General features: G+C 52.8%; 1 long non-coding RNA gene across 3 annotated transcripts; it reads left to right on the forward strand.

The window, feature by feature from the left end:
• The first annotated feature begins 437 nt into the window (after positions 1–437).
• LOC116078093 lies at positions 438–6,384 on the forward strand. Of its 3 annotated transcripts, XR_004113421.1 has the most exons (5): positions 438–775; positions 2,400–2,551; positions 3,118–3,281; positions 3,983–4,141; positions 5,319–6,384. It is a non-coding gene; the product is annotated as an uncharacterized LOC116078093 (long non-coding RNA). The 3 variants fall into 3 exon arrangements; XR_004113420.1 differs by lacking the exons at positions 3,983–4,141; positions 5,319–6,384 and adding an exon at positions 3,486–3,697 and having other exon boundaries at positions 3,118–3,290; XR_004113419.1 differs by lacking the exons at positions 3,983–4,141; positions 5,319–6,384 and adding an exon at positions 3,486–3,697.
• Positions 6,385–6,579: the final 195 nt, after the last annotated feature.

Here is a 6,579-nt window from a genome sequence, read left to right on the forward strand (position 1 = left end):
TACAGGACTAGGAAGTTAGGAATGACAGCCAGGTGGTGTCTCAGGATCTCTTAAATGCCCCCCAGAGGAAACCTGAAGATTCGGGGGTCTGACGAGAGGGGTTCTTAACCCTTTAGTCATTTTGGGAAGCTAAGCTGAGTAGCATTGACTGATATGCACTCAACCACAAGCCAATTTTGTGGTTTCAGTTTTCAGAAGGCAGAGTGAAGCGCTTGGCCCTGGGCAGAGGAGTGGGCTGTGTCCCTGATGGTGCAACTGAGGCTCAGTTATGAAGAGTGTCCCCAGCTCAAGATCACACAGTCAGTATGGGCTGCGACTCTACCACGGCTTCCCTGCTCTCCTTCCCATATCTCTGGTAACTTTTGCTTTCCGAATGTTGGAAGAGCTCCATGCCAACGCACCTCCCCCTCCCCTTCTCCCTTCCTTTCCCCCTTACATATTTCCCTTTTCCATTCTCTCCTTTCTTCTCCTCTTTCCTCTTATTGCCTTCGTCTCCCCATTTCCACTGTCTTCTCTTTCTCCTTCATTCTCCTCTCCTGCCATCTTGTCAGGAATTCTCAGTGTTCTCAAAAACACCTTTGTTACCTCCTTATGGCCTCCAGGGAAAGAGATGGGGGTCTAAAAAGATTTTTCCCTGAATAGAGTCTAGAAGGATCTAGAAGTACAGAATGCCAATACATCGGCTTTGGGAAACAGATTGGTATCACCTCATTCAGTTTCTTCCCATCTTCAGCTGAGAGGGAGGCTGAGACAAGGCTCTGTCAGACTCCAGCAGGTACAGCCTCACCCTCAGACTGTTCTGCCAAAGGCGGGTTCTCTCCCCTTCTCTCAGCTTTCCAGGGCAGGCCAGACATGTGGCCCTGTGACCTGGAAGATGAGTGAGAAGGAATGAAAGACAGTTGCAACCCAGGCATGGAGTTTTAGCAACAAACAGCACCCCGGAGCCTTGCTGCCGGAAGCCATCCTGGGGTCACTGGTGGCCTGGGCCATGGTAGGAGGAAGCAAGGTAAAAGAGAGACGTGTGACTATCAGCTATCCCTCATGGCCCGAGGGGTGCAGAAGGAGGAGAGGAAGGGGAGGAGAGTGGGGTTCATAGGAGTAGAAGATAAATGAAGCTTGCGAAGGGAGTAACCCCAACTCCCAAGAAAAGCTGCCCTCATGAGTCCCTGCTGCCCAGGTTCATGGCTCTCAGGGGCTTCCAGCTCCCATAGCCATGTGACTTTTATTAAGGACACTGGAGTGGTGGCTGCAGTTGGCTCTCACACAGCAAGAACACATATGTGTGACTCTTCTCACCATCTGAGTCATTGGTCAGATGGAGAGCTGACTACTAAAGGTTTATCTGCACACCACTGGATGATGGGGTCAGCCTCAAACCCAAGAGTGCCACACATGTATTCATGTGCACACACGCTTTCTGGTGTCCCTGTGATACTTGAAGCACACCCATGTGGCACTGTGATCCAGTTGGGTGAGAGGTTGTGTGTATGCCACATGCACAAGAGGAAATGTGCCTTGCATGTGGGTGTCCTGGAAGGAGAGCCCGAGTGCATGAGTGCGTGCATGCATGTGTGCACGTGTGAATGTGTGTGTGTGTGTGTGTGCGTGTGTGTTACTATTCAGGGTACTCACAGCTGAAGTGTGCCAAGATGAGTGTAGACCATCTACCTGGACATCAAGGAGAGACAACCCATTTGTGCCCACAATGAGGGACAAGGATGCACACACACACACACAGAGAGAGAGAGACAGAGAGAGAGAGAGGGAGAGAGTTTCTGAGCACAGAGAACCCTTGGAGGACTGCATGCACTGGGGTCTCTGCATCTGGGAGGCTATGGGGTACCGAGGCAGGTAAGGGGTGCTGGTGCTCTGAATCGGAAACAGAGCCTGTGCGCAGGACACACCACAAAGACCAGTACAGGGGGCACTAGCCTCTCTCTTGCCCCTCACCCATGCTGGGGAAAGCTATCTCCTTCACACCATCTCCTCATCCTCCCCCTCACCTCCCATCCACAGTTGCTTTTGCTATCTGTGGGGGAAGGAGAGATCAGCTTCTGTCACACCCACAGGTCAAGAGTTCCAGGAAGGGGGGGGGTGTTCCTCCCTCAATGGGCTTAAAGCCGGAGTCTTGGCAAACTGAGCTCCTCAGCTCCTTTCCTGGGGTACATGGCTCCATCATCAGTTCCTGTCTTTAGGCATCTGCAGACATCTGGCTGCAAATAGCCCTGCAGATCTCTTACTTTACAGCATCAAGGAGCCACTGGCTCCTTCACTTGGGGCTGCAGAGCCGGAAGAGGAAAGGCCTGAAGACAAGAACCCAGAACAGGAGGGTCTGCGATGACAGGAGGTCCTCTGGTCCTATGGCCAGATGTCTAACTAACATCCTTTCCTTGTGGTAGGGCTTGGGGACATCCCTGTGCTGGACTCACCATCATCCCTCCTGTCTGGAGCCTTCAGACTCCGGCTGCCTACTATGATCTCTCTGTGCCTGACAGTGAAGGTGCCAGGCCAGCCTTAGAGGGAGGAAGCAAGCCACTGTGGACCATCCAGGGTGAGGGCTAGCATCCTTCTGGCTGCGGTCTGTACTCCTTTGTCTTTCCTAAAGTCTACCCCAGAGTTCCTTCTATTGCAACTGGTCCTGAGTTAAGAGATGGGTTTTCTTGCTACCCCAGCCAACATTCTTCGGGCGAATCCATCCTTACCTTTGGGGACATAAACAACCAAACTCCAAAAATGAAAACAAAAGTCTCCAGGCACACTCTATCTGCTTGCTTTTTCCTCCCTTTGCCCCAGGCCACCACAGAAACCCACAGGGCATTAGAGCCTTCATCCCAAAATGAGTCAGGGCCCTTGAGCTGGGGTGCAAGAATTTCCCCTTTGTGCCAAACAGTGGCTCTGCTTCTTGATAGCACACTCCATCTAGCCCCCTGGAGGCCTAGGAGCAAGACTGGCTTCCCTGGGGAGGGCTGTGGCTTCCAGACAGTAGCCTCCCTGAAGACTCACCCAAGGCCTATGTTTGATGCTGAGAGGGAAGATGGCTCCAGAGTGCCTTTGGAAGACTTTAGGATGACCCAGAGTGTTCAGCCTGGTGCACTTTGCTCTGTCTCTGTTCCCCAGGACCCTCTACATGTTCAATGGAGGATACAAGGATAAAAGAGGCTTTTCCCTCTGACAGAGGCCACAGGGACCTTTGAGGGAGGTGGTCAAAGACTAGCTCCAAACCTCTTGGCCCATTTCTCCCCATCTCAAGTCAGGAACAAGAAGACTTAAGGGAGAAAGAGGTAATGAAGGTACTGAGGCCGAGAAAGATGGTTGGGAGAGTTAGAAGCTGCACACAGCTGGCTGACCCCTGGGGAAGCTGGCAACCTCCCCCACTGCCCCTGCACTGCATATATTCTCTCCCCCCAAAATAGCAACTCTTGTTGAGGTGGGGGGAGTGAAGGGAGTTCTCAGTTCACTGTTCACTCCCCACCGCGCATTCACAGCTCTCCCTGCCGTCTCCCGCGACCTCATTTCCCTGCCTGGCCCTGCTGCTGCTCTGCCTGCGCCCTCCTCCCTTACCTCTTCACCGTCCAGGAGTCCCAGAACCCCCAGCTGGGAAGAGACCGTGGTCCACCCTACCTACCCACTGTCTCCTGTGTTCCCACCCTCTGCTGTGGCCATCCTTTGGGGGCAGAAATAAACTTAATGTAGACAATTTGAGCATTGAATGTGTTGGTGAGGGTTTAAGCCACAGTCTCTAAGTGGAGAAAAATGGCTGGCTGGGACGGGAGCTCAGTAGAGTTCTGCCTACTTGTGCAAGGCTAACAGGAGTGGTCCTGATCCTTCCCTCTATGGCTCCACATGGAGATCTTATTTAAATAAAGATGGCCTCCATTTGAACTGGGAACCCCAAGAGGATAGGCTCCTCTGTGAGGGTACTACACTGTCCTAGGTCCTGAGACTTCACACTGGTCTCCGATTTCTCTATCTCCTGCCATAGATTCTAAGCATACTGGCTGGTTGTTCCCTGTGTGGAATGGTCTCTTGCTTTGCTCATGGACAGACAAGCGGTTCAGGCTCAGGATCTGGGACAAATTCGATCTGATGGAGGAGGCAGGTTCCAGATTGGGGAACATGGACAGAGGCGACTTCCCAGCTGGTAGGACTGGGGTCTTCACAGTAGCAAGGGGGATTTCAAAGATGGGGTTCACTGCGTAGGGATGTGGAGTAGCCTCAGGAATGGAGTAGCAGTAGGGAGTGTGGGGTTGAGGGCATCAAGAGGCTGGGATGGGATGTCTGCTGAGTCTGGGGATGGATGAGCAACAGTGGGTACACCTCTCCCTCAGGCCAGCTGTGAGGCTGACCTCCTGTCCCCTGCACCGTGGGAGAGTTGAAGGCAGGGAAAGAGCCCCCTCGGGCATTCCCCGAGGGACCCACTCCCCCTCCCTGTTATTTCTGGCTCCATTTTCTTGGTCAAGAAGGGTGTCAGTGGCAATGCAAATGAGGAGGCGCTGGAGGTGCTGGTGACACCCATCCTGTCCCCCAGCTCCTCCCTGCCTTCCCCCCCCACCCCGTGCCCACATTCACACAGCAGTCTGGAACATCTATCAAAAGCGTCTAGTGGCTCTGCCCTTGGCCAAAGTGGCAGGGTGAGTGGCCAAAGCTGTAGGTGGAGGTTGCTTCCTCAGAGAGAGACATCTGCTTTTGCCTTGAAGACATTGTAGGCACAGAGTGGGCATCCAAGTCCTTCACTGTGCCTACCCCGCCTGCCCTAAGCCCCACTGGACCTCAGGACCATGAACGGAGAGCTGTGTCCTGGTGATTGCATAGACTCTAGTGTGTGCCTCGGAACAGTATCCCAAGCAAGAGCGGCCCTCTCAGGCTGCTCCTGGGCAGGGCCAGTAGCTTTCTAACACTCAGAACTGGCTTAGAACTCTCCCAATGGATGGAATTAGATCTCATGGGAACTCATGGGTGGCCAGGAGCAGCTCTCTGGGGTGCTGAAAAGTCTCACAAGTCATAGGAGTGGAAGTAGAGGACGGGCAGGAAAAAGAATGGAGCTCTAGGAGGTTTCATGGCTCCCTACTCTCTGCCCTGCTTCTGCCATTTGCCCTTTGCCCTTTGCCCTCTCTTTGCTCTCATTCATGACCTCCATTCTCTGTGGTGACCAAAGTTGCTCTGTTTTCATTCTTACTGAGAGAGAGAGGTCCTGGTTCCCTGCCTTATAAAGATGTCAGGGAGTAAGAACTCCGCCCCCTGTCTTCATCAGCTGGGTGAGGTATTTCTCATTAGCACGGCCCACTCACTCACACACCCCTCCCTTTATTACCAATCAGCTTATTCTCAGCAGAGGCCACAAAGAGCCATCACTCTCCTCAGCAGATCACCTGTCACAGCCTACACGTGGACCTAGGACAGAGGCAAGAGTCTGCAATTACCTGAGACCTCCAGATGGGGAAATCTGGGGCATGGGGCCAGAACTGGAGCCACGGTTGGATAGAGATGTCCTGAGTGGCTAGGCCTCTGCTGAGCCTGCGCTGGGGAGAGCAAATGGCTCCACAGGAATCACTTCTAGCTTCTCAGGGGTCTCTGATCTGTCCTACTCAAGGAAAAGTTGTTCCAACCTTCCACCTCGTTTCCAGGAGCCTAGAAATGTCAACCTCCTGTTCCCTGCTCAGTCCCTGTTGCCCTCTGGGCTCCGGAGAACAATCCATAGCAAATGTCCTTTGTGATCACAATCCTGTTTGAAAGGTGGGAGGGATGAGGGTCGCAGGTTCCCCAGCTCCCAGCCCCTTCCTTTCAGGAGTGTCAGATGGAAGTCTGTGCTATGAGAGGACCTAGATGGAGGCATCCTGCCTTTTCCCTCCTCCGCCTTCTCTTCCAGCCCCCAGCAACGTTCTGCCCTATACCTGAGCCTTTCCTGAGTCCCTAGAAATCAGGGAGACAAGCTGCCAGAGTCTGCATCCATTGTCCCCATGCTCTCTTTACCCTGATGACAGGAGAGTGTCCAGGCAGGACACCTGGGCCCACTCCCACTTCAGACCCATCCATGGACTACATTCAGGTTACCCAGTCTGCCTGTGCCCATGTGTGGGCTCATTCTCACTAACCACTCTGGGCCTCTTTTCTCAAGGCCAGGATTGCCCTGGCCTTCTGTGTTCCTGGACCATCCTTAAGTCTCTGTGTTGCTCAAGCTAGTACTTCCAGAACCACAGGGACCACTAAGGTGGTCTAGAGCCACATCCTTTCTCAGGGCCGAGAGCCTGAGAAAGTCACTCTACCTTTCCTGGCACTTAGGCAGGGCTTGGCTGCAGGACTTGGAGAGGCTGGCTCTTGCTGTAGAATGTGGAGGGACAGCTGAACCTCAAGTCACTGATGAACACAGACCTCCATGTCCTGTATTTTCTCTCTAGTTTCAGGGATTCAACCCAGGGCTTTTGTACATGCTGGGCAAAAGCCCTACCCACAGCCCTTCCCAAGTCCCGTTTTTTATTTTGAAGTGACCATTTGGAAAAAAAAAAATCATGTGGAAATGATAGAGTCAAAGAATAAATAACTCATAAATAACTCAGACTCTCTTTTTTTTTTTTTTTTTTT

The sequence above is a fragment of the Mastomys coucha genome, unplaced genomic scaffold (assembly GCF_008632895.1).
Source record: "Mastomys coucha isolate ucsf_1 unplaced genomic scaffold, UCSF_Mcou_1 pScaffold5, whole genome shotgun sequence".
NCBI classification, from domain to species: Eukaryota; Metazoa; Chordata; class Mammalia; order Rodentia; family Muridae; genus Mastomys; species Mastomys coucha.